The sequence below is a fragment of the Carlito syrichta genome, unplaced genomic scaffold, assembly GCF_000164805.1.
Source record: "Carlito syrichta isolate Samal-C Ts95f unplaced genomic scaffold, Tarsius_syrichta-2.0.1 Scaffold316469, whole genome shotgun sequence".
Classification (NCBI taxonomy): Eukaryota; Metazoa; Chordata; class Mammalia; order Primates; family Tarsiidae; genus Carlito; species Carlito syrichta.
In genome coordinates this window covers 774,857-794,071 of record NW_007260565.1, presented here as the reverse complement: position 1 = coordinate 794,071, position 19,215 = coordinate 774,857, and the positions used below count along the sequence as shown (strand labels likewise).

The following is a 19,215-nucleotide window of genomic DNA, read 5'->3' as shown; positions in this document are numbered from 1 at the left end:
CAAAAAAAAAAAAAAAGGCAGGCTGGGTGCAGTGGCTCAAACCTATAATCTCAGCACTTTGGGAGGCTGAGGTGAAAGGATTACTTGAGCCCACGGGTTCAAGATCAACTTGGACTTGGCAAGACCTTATCGCCACAATAAATCAAAAAATTAGCCAGGCAGGGTGGTGAGTGCTTGCAGTTCCCCCTACTTGGAAGGCTGAGGTGGAAGGATCACCTGAGCCCAGCAGGTCGAGGCTACAGCGGCCGTGAGTGTGCCACTGCTCTCCAGCCTGGGTGACAGACTGAGACTCCAATTCAAAAAAAAAAATTAACCAGTTGATTTTTTGAGTTTTCTATAGAGATGAGGTCTTGCCAAGTTACCCAGGCTGGTCTTGAACCTGTGGGCTCTTGCAATCCTCTCACCTTGGCCTCCCAAAGTGCTGGGATTATAGGCGTGAAATACCGTACCCAGCCAAAAAAATGCTGTTGTTTTTGCGTTGGAGTCTCATTCTGTCACCGAGACTGGAGTGCAGTGGCACACTCCCGGCCACCACATCCTTGACCTGCTGGGCTCCGGCAATCCTTCTACCTCAGCCTCCCAAGTAGCCAGAACTACAGGCACGCACTACCACGCCCGGCTAATTTTTGATTTATTGTAGAAACGAGGTTTTGCCAAGTCTCCCGGGTTGGTCTCGAACCCACGAGCTCAGGCAATCCACTCGCCTTGGCCTCCTAAAGTGCTGGGATTACAGGCTGAGCCACCAAGCCCGGCCCAAAAGATTTTTAAAGAAAAAAATTTAAGGCCAGGTATGGGGGCTCACGCCTATAATCCCAACACTTTAAGAGACTAAGGTGAGAGGACTGCTTGAGCCCAGGAGTTTGTTATGTTACCATCCTAGGTAACATAACAAGATCTTGTCTCTACAAAAATAAAAAGGTTAGCTGAGCATGGTGCTCATACCTGTAGCCCCAGCTACTCAGGAGGCTGAGTCAAAAGGATAGCCTGAGCCCAGAAGGTCAAGGATGCAGTGAGTCAAGACTGTGCCACTGCATTCCAGCTGGGTGACAGAGTGAGACTCTGACCCAAAAAAAAGGACCTATACTGTGTGATTCCATTGATGTGACAGCCTCAAAAAGACAAAACAATGGTAACAAAAACAAAACAATAGTAATGGGGAACAGATCAGCGGTTGCCTGGGGATTGAGATGGGAAGAGAATGTGACTACAAGGGGATTTTGGGGGTTGATGGAACTGTTTTATACCCTGATTGTGGTGGTTCCACAAATACATACATGTGTTAAAATTCATAGAATGATACACCAAAGTCAATTTTACTGTAAGCTAATCTAAAAATAAAGTTTTAAAGTTTAAGAATATGTGTGTGTGTGTGTGTGTGTGTGTGTGTGTGTATGCATGTGTAGCAGTAGCGTCCATTTTGGCAAGAGCAAAAACAGGTATACACTATCAACACAGCAGAATGGATGCCTACAGTACAGTTGGAAAATGCAAGTGAGAATGAGGACAAGATAAAACAAATATATTAATAAGGTAAAGAGTCCATGAGTAGATGAGTGATGATAATGGGCCGTGAAATGAAGTCTGATTGCTGGACAGAAAGGAAGGAAAGAGCCAGGCTCGGTGGCTCAGCCTGTCATCCCGCGCCTTAGGAGGCTGAGGTGAGTGGATCACCTGAGCTCGCGGGATCGAGACCCGCCTGGGCAACTTGGTGAGACCTCATCTCTACAATAAATCAAAAAATTAGCTGTGTGTAGTAGTGCGCGCCTGTAGTTCCAGCTACTTGGAAGGCTGAGGCGGAAGGATCGCCGGAGCTCAGCAGGTCGAGGCTGCGGTGGCCGGGAGCGGCCACTGCACTCCAGTCTGGGCGACAGAGTGAGACTCCAACTCAAAAAAAAAAAAAAAAAAAGGAAGGAAGGAAAGAAGACAGGTAGGAAATAAATAAGGGTGACATGGAGGGTGGGGCTGGAAGCATCCTTCCAGGGTTGTACAGGGGAGGACTCACCAGCTGAGTATCCTGTGGCTTCCCTTCCTGTGCTGTCTGCAGCCAGAGAATTCTAAGCTACTTGACAGGAGTTCTAATCTTCCCAGTAAAGCAGCCGCTTAGCATCCTGGCAATGTAAGTCAGTCTCCTGGGAGTATCATTACTGAGTCAGCTGCCCCTTTCATCGGTTTTGGAGCTGATGGGTTTTCTGGAGCTGTAATGCTGCTGATTACAAACAAGTACTTCCTTCTCAGTCCATCTAGAACCAGACCTTGGGCTGTAGAGAGCCCTGCCCCTCAGGTCATCTGGGCAGTCAGCCAGTTATGCACTCCTGGCACTACCTCTCTGATATCAGGACCACTTTAAATGTAGCCAGCTCCAATATCCTTCTCTAAGGAGTGGGGATAATTATGTCTTCCTTTCAGATGTGAGATAAAACATATACATACTTATCACAGTGCTTGGCACTAACAGATTTTCAATAAATATTACTTTGCCTTCTCCTCTGACTCCACAGAACTTCAAAGCTTACATATTATTACAGTTCTATCAGCACAAGAGGCTAAAGTTATATACTTCTACCCTTATTCACCAGCACTAGTGACAGATTTGGGGGAAAAGTCTGAAACCTCAATGGGTCCCTAGAATATGATATCAGGCTTCTTGCAACACATGAGGGTAGAAGAGAAACACTGTTTATCTTTTACTGTCGGGGGTCAACTAGTAAATATGTTAAAGAAACAACTTAGAAGAAAATGTGGGAGGAAAAATTTATAATCTTGGAATGGCACAGATCTGCCTAAGTGAGAAAACAACCTGAAGACATAAAAGATCTGATTTAGATACACAAAAATTCAAAACTTCTGTATAGCCAGATACCAGAGATAAAGTTGAAAGAAAAGTGACACTTTGGGAGGTCAAGACAGGAGGAGTGCTTGAGCCCAGGAGTTCAAAACCGGTCATAACAAGACCTAATCTCCACAAAAACAAAAAAAATTTAGCCGGGCATGGGATGTGTGCCTATAGTCCCAGCTACTCAGGAGGCTGAGGTGGAAGGATCACCTGAGCCCAGGAGGTTGAGGCTGCAATGAGCCATGATTGTGTCACTGCACTCCAGTCTGTCCAACAGAATGAAACACCAACTTAAAAAAAAGTGACAAATGGAGAGACCACATTTACAAATGACATGTAATAAAGGAGAAAGATCCATAAAATAAAAATCTCATGCAAGCATATAAAAACTAATAGAAAGATGGGTAAAAAAAAAATGTGAACAAGTAATTCACATAAAAAATACAAATGACCAATCCAGGCATGATAGCAAGTGCCAGTAGTCCCAACTACTTGGGGGCTGTGGCCAGAGGATCACTTGAGACCAGCTTCCACAACATAGTGAGATCCTGTCTCTAACAAAAAAAAGAAATACAAATGGCCAAACAAGCGCATGAAAGTCTGCTTAACTTCAGTAATCAGAGAAACAAATTAAAACAAGATACCGTGTTTGACTATCACACTGGCAAATGCATGAAGATTAGTAGCAGCCAGTGCTAGTCTGAGTGTGGGAAATAAGCAGTCTCATACACTGTGAGTATGAATCAGAGGGCGATTTGACGGTATCTATCAACATGTTAAAAGTACATGATCTTTAGAGCTCAAATCAATAACCTAACCTTATGACACCAGCAAACTAAACCTAAAGCAAACAGAATGAAAGGAATAAAGATTAGAGTAGAAGTCAATAAAATAGCAAACGGAAAAACACAATAGAGAGAAATCAGTTCTTTGAAAAGATCAACAAAAATGACAAACTTTTGGATAAACTGACAAAAAAAAAGAAAACTCAAATAATAAAATCAGGAAGAGAGACTGTCCCTTCCAACATCCTTAACAGAAAGAAAAAGGATCATAAGGAAACACTATGAGAATTGTAAGCCAAAAAAACTAGATGACTCCTGGGAAGGCACAAACTACCAGAACTGGATGTTTCCTTCCCTAAGGAAGACAAGGATGTCTCTCTTACCACATCTACTTAACTCATTCACTTCTGCTGATGTGAATTTATGTCATGCCAAATTCTGTTCCTGGTTGCTGCTGATGTGAATTTACCTTATCGTGGAAGACTGTCTTTTCAGGTATATAATCCGAATAAAAATACAACGTGTATGGAATGCTAGTTAGAGTGCTAGTCTGAAGCAAATACTGGACATATTGCAACTTCCAGCTGTATTGGAAAAAAGGTGATAATTCAGAAAAGAACATTTCGCTTGTGCTTAACGACAGAAGTTTGCAGCAACCATTCAGATCTTTTTTTATTTTTACCTGCTCTCAGCATTAGGAAAGTAAAAAATTTGCTGGTCGTAAATTTAACATTGTACAGGAGGCTCTAACCAGGACAACTAGGCTAGAAAAAGAGCTGCTGTGAGAGTTAATGAAATGGATGCAATGAAGTGTTTTTCGCATTCTCTGTTGTGGGGGTGATTCGCATGGTTGTTGCCAGAGTCCAGAACCCTGCATTTACAGTGGCTCCCGCTGATCAGGTTTTCACACTGACCAACGTATCTACTCGTCCTCTGATTTTTTTGTTTCCTGCTTAGAGATCAGCATTGTTGGAAGGGTCCAAAGTTTATGTGGGGATGGATTTCTCCTGGAAGATCCAATCCTGGCTCAGGGACCACTGACAGCCACCACAGCTTTACAAGGTTGACCCCGGTGGAGGCAGCACTCAATTGTCCTACAGCAAAGCCATTTAGCCATACTGAGCAGGAATACTTGGCTACATCAAAACCCCCAGGTAGGGAGAGACTCCAGAAAACATCCAAACCAACCCTTCATCTCATGTCATAGACAGGTAAACTGAGGCCCAGGTAAACTGATGTGACTTAAATGACTCAGGATGGCAACAGAGCTAGACTTCAGGGTTTGGCATTCTGGATTCCAACACCAACCCCTAGGCAGAATAAAGCCGGCTAAGTAAACTACGGTCCAGGCCTTAGTTTTTCTACCAACATACCAAGCACAAAAAACTGAGCCCACTAACATCCAGACTCCTTTTTTTTTTTTTTTTTTTTTTTTGAGCCAGGTCTCACTGTCACCCAGGCTAGAGTACAGTGGCACAATAACAGCTCACCACAGCCTTGAACTCCTAGGCTCAAACAATCCTCCCTCCTTAGCCTCCTGAGTAGGTGGGAATACAGGCCCATGCTACCAAGCCCAGCTAATTTTTATTTTTGTAGAGACAAAGTCTTGCTATGTTGCCCAGGCTGGGCTAGAACACCTGGGCTCAAGCAATCCTCCCACCTCGGCCTCCCAAAGTGAGCCACCCTGCCCAGACCCATTAAAAAACAAACCAAAAATTATGTATCTTTTCACCTCCTAAGACTCCACCAAACATCTAATGCTGCTTCTTCCAGCTCTGCTTCCTAAGCACTCAGCTGTTTGTGGCCTATGATGATCTCTCCCCAGAATACTGATAAAGTCCACCTGGAGGAAAGACTGTGAGGAGGCACAAAATTCTGGAAGACACGACATACTCCAAGTTCCCAGTATTGTGAATTCAGCAACATAGAGGCCTTCTCCTTGTGGTCTAGGGTACTGGCTTTGGGTCACACTCCATCCCTAAATTGTGGTCACAGCCTCACACCTCTCCTTCTTCCTACTCTTGACTCTGCCTTAGAGTGGATGAAAAACTGCATTCGGAAGAAATTTTACTATGTGGCCTAAGGGTGCTGATTGTATGACTTCTGTGCCCAAGGGAATGAGTTAGGAATTGATGAAAAGACATAGGAGGTGTCAGGATGGCTCATGCCTATAATTCCACCATGCCTGACTCATTCTCTTATCAATCCCTTGAAGTAAGAAATTTTATTTTTGAGTCTTACTCGGTTGCCCAGGCTGGAGTGTAGTGGCACGCTCACGGCCGCCACAGCCTCAACCTGCTGGGCTCAGGTGATCCTTCTACTTCAGTCTTCCAAGTAGCTGGAACTACAAACGTGTACCACCATGCCTAGCTAATTTTTTTTTTTTATTTATTGTAGAGACACGGTTTTGCCATGTTGCCCAGGCTGGTCTCAAACCCTGGGCTCGGGCAGTCCTCTTGCCTCCATCTCCCAAAGTGCTGGGATTACAGGCGTGAGCCACTGTGCCTGGCAGGGTAATAAATTATCTCCTCCATTTCGTGCAGTAAGAAAATCTTGCCCTGGGCTCCCAGGAACAGTATGCTGAACAGCAGTTCTGACCTGGTTCAATGGTCCCAGAGTGCCCTGAGAAGTCACAGCTGACGGCCGGGGAATGAAGGAGAGAAGAGAGGACATATAAAGTGGCCACAAGACAAGGGAGCAGCTGACACAATTGGATGTGCCCCATTTGCTGGATCTGTAAACTTCTGGCCCCTAAAGTCTCTGGCTCTGAAGTCCTTCTATTGGATATGCCATTCAAAGTCTACCAAAGAGGAGTGTGTGTGGAGGATGGCTACTGAACTGTCAATTCGTATCACAGACAGAAATTCATATTTGCAGACTTTGGGCTATTGGATCAACTGACTTTTATCCAATATAACTTAAAAGTCTGTCTTCATCTGGGTCCTGTTTCTGGATCCCATAAACCAGAGCCGTCAGATAAAAGTTCATGCGCATGGGTTGAACGACTCGGCACCCAGGCTGGCTAGCCCACCAGAACCTAAACACAGTTTCTTGTCTTTTTTTATTTTTTTAGTCAGAGTCTCACTCTGTCATCCAGGCTGGAGTGCAGTGGCAAACTCACAGTCACTGCAGCCTCCACCTGCTAGGCTCAGGCAATCCTTCCGCCTGTCTTCCAAGTAGATGGAACGACAGGCACACACCACCACGCCCAGGCTGATTTTTTGCTTTATTGTAGAGACCAGGTCTCGCCATGTTGCTCAGGTTGGTCTCAAACCCTTGGACTCAGGCAATCCTCTTGCCTCTGCCTCCCAAAGTGCTGGGACTACAGGCGTGAGCCACAGTGCCTGGCTTTAATTTTTGACTTATTGTAGAGACAGACAAGGTCTCACCAAGTTGCCCAGACCTGATCTTGAACCCATGGGCTCAGGCAATCCTCATGCCTCCACCTCCTAAAATGTTGGGATTATAGGCATGAGCCACCATGCCCAGCCTAACACAGTGTCTATAGATGGTTGCATGCAGTGTTTCAAGCATCTCATCCACAAAGTTTTAGGTCAACACTATTTTTCAGTCAGGTTTTTATTTTATATATTTTGAGTAGGAGTCTCACTCTGTTGCTCAGGCTGGAGTGTAGTCACACGATCACAGTCACTGCAGCCTCAACCTGCTGGGCTCAGGCAGTCGTTCTGCCTCAGCCTTCAGAGTAGCTGGAACTACAGGCACATGCCACCATGCCCAGCTAATTTTTTGATTTATGTAGAGACGAGGTTTTGCCAAGTTGCCCAGGTTGGTCTCGAACCCCCGAGCTCAGGCAATCCTCTCATTTCTGCCTCCCAAACTGCTGAGATTACAGGTACCACGCCCAGCTCAGTCAGGTTTTAAAAGCCAGAATGTCCCCCCATTCTACAAGCGTGACTCCATATATAAAGAAGGAGGAAAGAAAGTTCTCACTTGGTATAAACCAACTCTGGCAAAGATAGGTGGGGTGTTGAAAGACACAGCAAGGCTCCTTTCATGGACAGGAGTGACTTCAGGAGGAACTACACTGAGGCAATCACTTACAGGAAGAGTGTTACGGTCAGAGGCCACAGTGTCCCTCCCTCACAGGGAACTTCACATGCACACTCACACACAGGCACACATACACTCGGGCTGGACTGTAAGTGTGGGCTCTGGATAAATCTGACTTGCCCTTGGAATGCAAATTCTTTAAAAGCCAGGCATTTCCCATTTTGGGCCTGTGAATGATTCCAAGCCTCTTGGAAAGCAATGTGGCAATGTGAACCGGTGTTGTCAAGATGACCATATCCTCTGGCCTAGAAATTCCTCTCCAGGAATTTAATCCAAGGAAGTAATTCAACTGAAGCAAAGAGCTACCCACTAAAAAAAAAAAAAGATTCATTTCAGGATTAAGATTGTGTAACTTGGAATAGTACTTGCTAAGGGACTAACTAAATATACTAGACAGTCACAAAAGATAATTAGGGCAATCATAAACAAGATAACAGTTTATAAGATAACATTGAAAAAGAAAGGCTGAATGTAAATAGTTTCACTCTACAATTACAACATAGTAAAATATGTATGCATTTGGAAAGTAACAGCAAGTTTTATTATGGGGGAGGAGCATGTTTTATTACAAAAGTAGATAGAATTTTTGGTAACATTTAATAAAGTAACATTGTATTTTCAATTAAAAAGAAAAAGATGAAGAAATCTTATAAAGTAAAAGCCAAAATCTTTACATATAAAAACTATTACTGGCTGGGTGTGGTGACTCAAGCCTGTAATCCCAGCACTTTGGGAGATCGAGGTGAGAGAATTACCTGAGCCCACGGGTTCGAGAACAGCCTGGGTAACTTGGTGAGACCTCATCTCTACAATAAATCAAAAACTTAGCCAGGCGTGGTAGCACGTGCCTATAGTTGGCTACTTGGAAGGCTGAGGCGGAATGATCGCCAGAGCCCGCAGGTCAACACTGTGGTGGCCATGAGTGTGCCACTGCACTTCAGTCTGGGCAAGAGTGAGACTCCAACTCAAAAATAAACAAACAAATAAAAAATAATAAATAATAAAAACGATCACTACTATCAATAATAAATAACATATTCCAAGCTTATTCTGTGTTAGGCATCGCTTTAAGCCCTTTTGCGGCTACTACCTATATGAAACAATTACCTATGAGGTAAATGCTATTATTATCCCCCTTTTTACAGATGAGAACACTGAGGCACAGAGAGGATAACAACTTTCCTAAATCAAAAAACTAGCCAGTGTGATAGAAAGAAACATTCCCCGTGCCATTTCTAAGGGTCATCCTCCTGCTAAAATCTTAATTGTCTACTTAGACATAAGGATACAAGACAACAGCAAAAGACAATTATGAGAATTATCAAGTCTTCAGCAGAAGCCTCATGGGTAATGAGTGTCAAAAGGAATTTCAGAGGCCCCTCATGTTGCAGATATTACCAGAATTCCTCCCCAGCCACACTAGAATCTAGGAGGTGGAGAAGGAAGGGCCCTAAAGACCATCAAGTCCAGTCCACTCAAATTTCATTAGGGCAACATGGACCAAAGGAGTCAGGACTTGCCTAAACTGATATAAGGAATCAGGAACAGAACAATCACTAGAACTTGGAATCCTCATTCCAGCAGCGTTTGAGGCCTGTTTCTACCCTCTGCAGACCAGGTAATCCCTCCCCCTGCTCTCCTCCCCTTCCCCTGCCTCCCTTTGGTCCCTCAGTCCAGCTATTTTCAGTCATCCACTGTCTAGAACAGTCCCACCTGCACCACCCTCTCTCTTCCTTCAATCATCTTCCACTCACTCTGCCTCCATTTCCCTCCCTCTCCTGCCCTGTTGGTAACAGCATGCAACAGCTGCAACTTCAGCTAGTGTCCTCCCCATGTGACTGCAACTGAAAGGAAATCACAGGCCACTGTCAGCAGTAGACCCTTGCCCTTACCAATAAGGGAGGCTGTTCAAATGTACTGAGAGACAGGGATGCTAAGATCAGATTCTAAGAGAGGTCCTTCATTCTGACTCTGGCCCTGGCCCAGACCACCCATTTGGCTCCAGACACCTCCATGCCCTCAGAGCACCCAGGCTTCCTCTGTGACCACACTGTATTGCCAGAGTGTCCACTGCAAAAGGGCTCCCCAAGAGCAGGGCCAGCTCATGTTCATGTCTTAGCTCCTACACATAACATAATGTAATTACCAGTTAAAGTTTGCTGAGGCCGGGCTCAGTGGCTCAGCCTATAAGCCCAGGATTTTGGAAAGCCGAGGCAAATGTATTGCCTGAGCCTGCAGGTTTGAGACCAGCCCAGGCAACTTGCCAAGACCTCGTCTCTAGAGTAAATCAAAAATTAGCTGGGCATGGTGGCACATGCCTGTAGTTCCAGCTACTTGGAAGGCTGAGGCAGAAGGATCGACTGAGCACAGCAGGTTGAGGCTGCAGTGGCCGTGAGCGTGCCACTGTACTCCAGCCTGGGTGACAGAGTGAAACTCCAACTCAAAAATAAAATAAAGTAAAATAAAATAAAAATAAAGTTTGCTGAATGAGCAAATGATTCCCAGTTCATTCTCTTCCTTGGAATCCCATCCTGACTTTAGTGTGAAACTAGGTTCTAGCCAGGCATGGTGGCTCATACCTGTAATCCTAGCACTTTGGGAGGCTGAGCCAGGAGGACTGCTTAAGCCCAGGAGTTTGAGACCAGCCTGGGTAACGTAGTAAGACCTCATCTCTACAAAAAAATTAAAAATATTAAAGATACAAAAACATGTTTTAAAAAATGGTGGTGCAAGCCCATTGTTCCAGCTACTCAGGAGGCTGAGATGGTAGGATCACTTGCCCAGAAGGTCAAGGCTGCAGTGAGTCATGATCATGCCACTGCACTCCAGCCTGGGTGACAGTGAGACCCCAATTCAAAAAAAAATTTAAAAAAAAAAGACTTGATTTCACCCTTTCTTGGCCCAGATTGCCTGAAGTGCTCACCTGAATGCCAGGAGCTACCTAACACCTCAAGGCCAAGTCCCCATACTCCAATAACATTAATACCAGCTTCCCTAGCCCCCTCCGCCCAACTTGGCGTCCTTTCCTGTTTTTTTTTTTTCAAGCTGGCGGTATCCTGCAACACCAACTACAGCCCTATGGTTTCAGGATGTCAAAGGCAAAAGGACATTATGCAAAACAGGAAGAAACTTTGAAAGAAAAATTTAAAGGCATTTTTAGAATGCACCCTGTCATGGGGCCAAGCAATTATTTAACACTCTGCCAGGGGGCCCTCCCTATGACCTCTAAGCTGATATGGTGGGGCAGGAAGGAGCCCTGACCTCACACTGTATTGGTCATGCGGCTGACATCATCCTGCCCCTTCTCTCAGTGCAGCCTCACCCTAGTTCCCTAGGCTGTGTCAAACAACCCCTGGCAGACCAAAACTGCCCCCTTAGAATGCCAGGCATGGTTACTTACGCCTGTAATCCCAATACTCTGGGAGGCCAAGGCAGGAGGAATACTTGAGTCCAGAAGTTTGGGACCAGCCTGGGCAACATAGTGAGACTCGTCTCTACAAAACAATTAAAAAAACTAGCTGGGCGTGGTAGCCCATCATGTACCTGCAATCCCAGCTACTCAGGAGGCTGAGGTGGGAGGGTTGTCTGAGCCCAGGAGTTCAAGACCAGCCTGGGCAACTTAGCAAGACATCATCGCTACAAAATAATCAAAAAACAAAACAAACAAAAACTGTTCCTCAGAAGAAGCTCCACTGAGGACATTCAAAAGGGAGCAATTTCAAAATACACTCCTTGGAAAGAGCATGTACACTGGCCTGAGGCTTTACAGATCCAACCCAGCCAAACAAGCTCTGACAGTCGCAGGCTTTGAGGCTTCTCCTTAAGAGAATTCCTGGAAACCTGAAGGTTCTCATTCCACAGTCCCTCCTCCTCTGATCTCAGGACCACCTGGAGGTGGGAGAGTTGTACAGTATGTTCCAAAATGTGATTTGGGCCGGGCGTGGTGCTCAGCCTGTAATCCCAGCACTTTGGGAGGCCAAGGTGAGAGGATTGGCTGAGCCTGGGGGTTAGAGATCAGCCTGGGCAACTTGGTAAGACTTTGTCTCTACAATAAATCACAAAAACTAGCTGGGCATGGTGGTCTACCACACACCTGAAATCCCAGCTGGAAGGCTGAGGTGGAAGGATCACTAAGCCCAGCAGGCGGAGGCTGTGGTAGCTGTGAGCACTCCGGCCTGGGTGACAAGAGTGAGACTCCAACTCAAAAACAAAAAAGAAAAAGATTTGCTAGCTTGTTCCCACCCCTCCTGCACATCACAGCTAAATAATATCAACAGCACTGGGTCAGTTAGCTGGTGTTCACCCACCACGGCCCAGAGTCCAGTAGTTTCCATAATCCTAGCCCAAGGACTTGGCTGATAAAAAACCCAATGGAGAAGTTACCGAGAAGCCATCAGATGCCAGTGATTCTGTCCACAGTGACTTCTGCTCCGCCAGATCCTACGAGCCTATCCTGAAACCTAGCCCTCTGCCCCTGCCCCAGGCACTTCCTGAACCCAGTTTCCTTTTTAATCAGTATTCTGGATGACACACCATTCAGCAATAAGTGATACTCATCTGCCAGCACGAAGCAAATGTGTAATTTCCAAAGGGCCTATCCCTTTGTAAGACTGGCTTAAAAACCTAGTGCTTCTCAGAAAGCATTCAGCCATTTTTTTTCATTTTTAGAAAGCTTTCCTACAGAAACCATCCAAAAAATACAGAAAACTTTATGCACAAGCCTTGCCACACTCCTAAGAAAAAACAAAAACTACATACATGTACATGGGTGTCCTCAGAAACGAATGAATGATGAAGTTATGGCACATTCAGCTGACAGAATATGATACTGACTTCGCGATTTTTACTTATTTATTTGTTTTTGAGTTGGAGTCTCACTCTGTCGCCTAGGCTGGAGTGCAGTGGCATGCTCACCGCCACCGCAGCCTCAGCCTGCTGGGCTCAGGGGATCCTTCCGCCTCAGCCTTCCAAGTAGCTGGAACTATAGGCATGTACTACCACACCCGGTTTATTTTTTTATTTATTGTAGAAAAGAGGTCTCACCAAGTTGACCAGGCTGGTCTTGAACCCCTGAGCTCAATCCTTTAGCCTTGGCCTCCCAAAGTGCTGGGATTACAGGCTTGAGCACCGCGCCTGGCCAACTTTGTGATTTTTAAAAAGGTGTAGGACCAAGTCAGTGGCAGACTCTTAAGCGAAAAAACGCTGAGCACCAGGCTACCTACACAAATCTATATCAATCTATCTGTCCATCTAAAAAGATATAAGCTATATTCTTAAACAAATACAAGAAAAAGACTAATAGAAAATATGACAGCGTGTTCCTTTCTTTTGTTAGAGATAGGGTCTTTCTCTGTCACCTAGGGTAAGTGCAGGGACAAGATCACAGCTCACTGTGACCTTGAACTCCTGGGCTCAAGGGATCCCGCCTCAGTTTCCCAAGTAACCAGGACTACAGTCATGTGCCACAATGCCCAGGTAGTTTTAAACATTTTTTTAAATAGAGACTGGGTATTGCTATGTTGCCCAGGCTGGTCTTGAACTCCTAACCTCAAGCAATTCTCCTGCACAGGACTCCCAAAGTGTTGGGATTACAGGCGTGAGCCAATGCACCCAGCTAGCATATATTTTTAGGTGATAGGAATATGAGTGTGCTTTTCTATCTCTTTCAATTTTTCAAATTATATTCAATGAGCCTGCATGCTTTTTACAAAATGGAGGAAGAGATTATTCCCCCTCAGGGGAAAAACAACAACAACAACAAAAACAAAGACCCACAGCCCTGGCCCCAGCATTCCTGTGAGGCAAAATCATTATTCCCTCTATTCCCCAAATCTGTCTTCCTCTCTGTCGTGCTCTGTCGCACCCTCTCACTCTGTAGGGCTTTTTGAGGGACTTTGGAGAGGCAGCAGAATAGAGAATCAGCCACATAACACACCCAGACCAGACATTAAAATCGCTGCCAAGGAATTCAGCAACAGCCAATTATAAAGCCCCTGGCCTTCATTTGTGTAGGGGAAGGGGTGGGCTGAGGCCGAGCTGAAAAGTGGAACCTGAAACACTGAGTGTGTGACTCATCCCTCTTCTTCTAAGGAAGAATCCCTTTAGGCCACGTCCACCCAGAACCAGCTCCCAGCTAAACCCTGTTCCCCACCCCCACGCCCCACTCCAACCTGGAGGCCTCTGACTTTTAGAACAATATCGTCAGGTGGCTCCTCATGTTAGTGACCCCCTCACCTCACCCTGTAGAGGCCCCGATAAACACAGGGGTCTCCACAACTGAGGTCTTTATAAGCACAGCCACGGTCTGGCTCCTTAGGGACAAGAGGGCCCCCATGGAGATCACAGAGTCCAATTCCGTGCCTTGTGAGCTCCCCTGGGAGTCAGGGTCTGGCTGGCTGACCTTTACAGTGACGTCACTGCCCAGAGACCACACCAGGCCATGCCAAAGCCAAATGTACAACTGTCATAGTGCCAGGCCCTCATAGGATTTAGGTTGCAAGGGCAGACCATTTGTCCTAAGACAGCTGTACTGCCGCTCGAGTGGATAGGAAAAACTGGAATTTCCAGGTAGATGTAGGTTCAAGCAGAATTCCAGTCTCTGCTTCCTGGCAGAAATAGGCAGGAAACAAAGAGTAGGGAACAAGGCCCGGGAGGTACTGGATAAGTGGGCAGTAGCAAAATCAGCAGGTTTGACTATAGAATAACTAGGCCTCTGACACACACACACACACACACACACACACACACACACACACACACACACGCTGTAGCCCAGCTGAGCTCAAAGTTTTGAGCCTGGTGACCCTGTTTCCAAAGTCTGGATGGTCCTCAGGGTGGAATCTGTGGAAGGGCTCTCAGACTGCCTTGGCATTAACTGCCCCATCACTCCCAACTTATAAATTAGCCTTGTCCCAGCCTGGAAATCCCTACCCTGCTGCTACCCAAACACCATAATCCCCAATGATGCCTCATTATAATCATTATAAAGCAGCAAGTTAAAAGATTACCCAGCAGAGCTAAGGCATGGCTTCAGAAATTAGAGGAAAAATTTCACACGGTCAAAAGAAACCCGAACTGGAGAGCTTTCATGCAACTCTGAGTTAAAGGAAAGAATGGAGGGAGGGATGGGAGTGATAGAGAGAGGGAAAGGGATAAACACACACACTTTGGTTTTCTTTTTCCTTTTTTTTCACTTTGGTTTTCTTAGATGACATCAGCACTGTTTATGCCTCTTCTGCCTAAATAGCTAGTTCCTACAGAGTAGGCACCTGTCGTCTTTTATGTAGTTCTAGTGCCCAACATAGTACAGGTACATTGTTAGAACTGAATGAATAAAGTTACCAGTCACCTTAGCCATCAAGGACATCATACATACAAGACCTTCTGGTGACCCACAGACACACCTTGCAGGAATCTTCTAAAACTCTAGGCCACATCAAGTCACCCCTGAACGTCTGCACAAGTTGTCTACTGAGTAATAGCCTCAAGGAAAAACACTGGATGGTCCCATCCCGGGATGCTGTGGTTCTAAGAGGCTGCAGTTCTAAGAAGCTGCAATTTGAGTGCTAAGCACAGTGGCTCATGCCTGTAATCCCAGCACTTTGGGAGGCCGAAGTAGGAGGCCAAGGTGGCTAGAGTCCAGGAATTCAAGACCAGCCTGGGTAACATAGCAAGGCCTCATCTCCACAAAAAAAAGGCTGTGGTAGCCATGATTGTGTCACTGCACTCCAGCCTGAGAAACAGAGAGAGACCCTGACTCAAAAAAAACCCCTGCAATTTAAGTCAAATCCCACATTTGGCTCTTGTTCCCTATGCTCCAAGGGGCTTTCACTTGGTTCATTGAAGGCCCTATTGCAGAAGGAAAGGGCTCTTTTGCACTTCTCAGAGTCTAGGATGAATTACAACAGGCACCCTTTTACTACCTTTGGGCTGTATGGAAAAAAGCAACCCAAGTTTCACCATGAAAGTGAGCCAGATAGTCATGGTGGGTATTTTTCAATTTCAGATTGTTAGACAAGGAATGTCTGTGTGTACATCAATAATTTTCCCCAGGGGAAAAAAAAAGAGAAAACAGGACAACAATGGTTTAAAGAACTAGTTACTTAAGCCTAAAGCTTCAAGATCTGGACATAGGTGAGAATCCCTGTGCCCAAGCCGGAAGGTGATGGGCATTGAAGACTCACTCACAAAGGGATGAGAAAGAGTCCTTTCCCAAGCCTCAAAGTACATTCTGTCCTAGGCGGCCTGCTTGTGTCCACGTGTGCATATGGGGGAGGGGAGACAAGCATGGAGAGAAACACCTGAGAGCCAATAGCGCAGCAGAGACCAGCAAGTGCTAGGGCACACTTGCTCAGCCCCTGCTCAGTCACAGCCCCCAGAAAAAAGAGGGAAATGGGCTGACGGGCAAGTACTCACCAGAGGCCCCAGCTACCTGTAGTTGCTGTCTGCTGGCCCAAGAAACCAATTCTAGATCAGAGTCTTCCCTTTTGAACAAATGAAGAGGAGCTCCTCAAAGCACAGCTCGGCAAGAGGGGTCTCTGAGGCTTAAGCAGTCCAGCATGCACTCCCCTGCCCCCTTGAGGGGACAGAACCAACCGTAACAGGCCACACCTGAGCTCCCAGGCCAGCCCTGCCTCCCTTAACTAGTTCAGCGAGATGCACTGCTTACAATCCCCCAACCCATCCCCTTCCAGACCGGCAGTATCTAGGCAGGTCAAGTCACACGGAACTGCCGTCAAACCTAAGCAGAGATAAACATTCCAGGAAAAGAAACATGGCTGCTGTTCCCCCCATCTTAGACAAATACCCAGATGGCCAGAAAAGGAAGCCTCACTCCCAGGATCAATGGAGTGAATGTTGTAGGGGCCCCTGAGGACCCGAGGCAGCGTTAGGAACCCTGTCTGCCTCAAGTACCTGGGAGAACAAAGTTGCATGAATCCTCAGGAAAGCTTCCCCCCACCACCCAGGCCTCACACCAGCCCATGGGAGGGTGCCTGGGGCTGGGGCTATAGTGATGGCTCCAAACACTGCAACCTGCCCCAGGTCACACAGATAGCATAGACAGAGGCAGATTTCTAACCCAAGTCTATCTGAAATGCATCCAAGGTTCTGGCAGATCCAACAGTGAACCATCGCAGTCCAGGCTGCTGCCTTACCTCCTCCAGGGATAAACTTGCCTGCTGCCATCTCTCATGCTGGTAACTTACACTTATCAGCTGGGAGGGATCGTAGCATCTGGCCCAGACCACTGGACACCAGAAAGTAGAGCTATGCCGGGAAAGGAACTGCAAGTAGTGAAAAGCCCACAACTCCAAGGGTGCTTTCTCCCACCAACCTCAAAACCACCCCGCAAGGGCTTCAGCTGCCACCTGCCTATGAACAAACAGATGGGCTCGACTCCCCCCCACCCACACACTCCCAGGAGACTTTCGGCTTTCTCAAGGCGCCTTCGCCAGGAACCTCCCCCAAACCATTCAACCCTAAGGACTCCATTAAAAGGAAGAAATGACCCGCCCCCCGCCCCATCATTTCTGGGGTTGCCTCAGCAGCAGCCTAAATGTCACAGTCTCATGCATATCACATGAAGGCAGCCAAGCTGGGGAAGGCCTTCTCCCCTCACCCTCTAAAACGTTCTCTTCTCAGGAAGTCCTTTCAAGCAGCCAATTAGAAACACCAGCAACTGGTGACAAGCTGATCACCAGCAACATCATTACAAAACAAAACAGAGAGAGGTACGGTCACCACCTTGTCTCTTAGGCTCCAACAAGAAGACCCTATACCTCAAATACCAATCTCATAAACTTTGGGTACTTTTCTTTAATCTGCTAATGAATTTCTCTTACTTTCTGTGTCACGTCCAGGCAAACACTAAAAAGCAAAAACCCGAGCCTCTCTGTGGCCTGGGGACTCTTCCCCCACTCTGCACTGTTCATAACCAACTCCTTGGGAGTTTGAGAAACTAGAACTTCAAGGTCCCAAACAATTATTATCATATGATCATTAGCTGCCATGTACTGAATATGTGCCATGTGTATAATAAACACAACCTCACTTAGTCCTAAAAGTAACCCTGTAAGGTAAGCACTGACAATTCCACTTCACACATGAGGAAGAGACTCTAAGAAACTAGATAACATGTCTGGAGTCAAATACTTAGCAGCCGGGTTTGAGTCTGCTTCATTTTAAAGAACTAGTCTGCTTCCCAAATTAACCATCAAATGCAAAGGAATTCTATTTTCTGCTTAAAAAACAAGTCCCCCTCATGACCACAGTTTATGTCTGACCAGCTCCAAAATGTCCCTCCCAAGCCTGATACGAAAATGTTGAAGCAATTATTGGAGAAATTGAGCAAGAGCTTGCAGGAAGACCAGGGTTCTGCGGGAAAGTGACAGAGCTCCTACTGGCAGGATGCCTGCCCGCCGGCCAAGGCCCCTCACTCACAATAATTCTCTAAGCACTGGCATTAGAAATGAGTGGCCACCTGTCTGGTAACCCTGTAAGCAACCTGTGGCTGCGTTGGGCCTGTGGGCCTGTGAATTACAGGTCAAGAAGAGGTCCAGGCTAGACTCATCTTACTCCTGCCACAGAGGAATGCAAACCCACCTACCCAAGCTCCTGGCCTAGGCTCAAACAGAGGCTAGAGGCCAGGGTCCAGACCTTCTGGGTAAGATAATTGAGACTCTGGCTGTTACTGGAAGTACCAGATATGGACAACCCTGTGTTGACTGGTTATATTTTAGCCCTCCAGCCTCCAGGGTACACAAGCCCTCTGCCCCTGGGGGGAGGTCCAGGCTCACCTAGGTTTTGGGAACCTACAAGGGAAGGGCCCCAGGTCAGAGATTCATACAGGAGGAAATGAACACAACACTGTGACAATTTACTGAGCGCTTATCCTCATTAATTAAACGCTTACTTACATTGCTTCATTTAATCTTCCAAAACAAACCCTAGAAACAGGCACTACTTATCCCCACTTACAGAAGAGAAACCTCAGGTTTGGAGAGACACTAAGTCATTTGCCCAAAGGCTCAGGAGAAAAGTTAACCCACTCTCCGGAGAGTGATTCTTTGAGAAGACACGTGAACTCGGAGATCAGCCTCCTTCCTCACTGGGAGTCTCATCCTCAGCCCCCCAAACGGGAGTGGGTTACTCGAGGTCGCTACCAGAGTTAAAAGGGCAAGACCGCTCCAAGCCCCAAGCAGACCCGAACCGTAAAACTTCCTGAGCTTTGGGCCCGAGCAGGGAAGTGTCCAAGGCCTTGTCTGGCTCTGGGGCTAGAGGGGCCTACGGGCTTCCCCATACGGTCCCGGCCTCCAGCCTCCAACACGACTTCCAGGGACCCACCTCCCGACCTCTCCCCCCGCCAGCCCGGAGCCCCGGGTTGGGCTTAAGGACTGCTTCGATACAGAGAGGCTGGCTGTCGCGGCTGAGGGCACCGGGGGATGTCCGGGGACCCTGTCGGGGAAATCCGGGGGAGTCCCAGACCTCGGACTGGCGCCAACCTCTGACGGTCCTTACCGAGCAGCG

The 19,215-nt window shown here is 46.7% G+C and overlaps 1 protein-coding gene across 1 annotated transcript in view; it reads right to left on the bottom strand.

The window, feature by feature from the left end:
• Window positions 1-18,283, bottom strand: part of B4GALT1 (beta-1,4-galactosyltransferase 1) — a 59,210-nt gene extending 40,927 nt beyond the window's left edge. The window contains exon 1 of the mRNA XM_021707249.1: window positions 18,170-18,283. The gene's annotated coding sequence lies outside the window, so the exon portion shown is untranslated. The remainder of the gene's footprint in view (window positions 1-18,169) is intronic.
• Window positions 18,284-19,215: the final 932 nt, after the last annotated feature.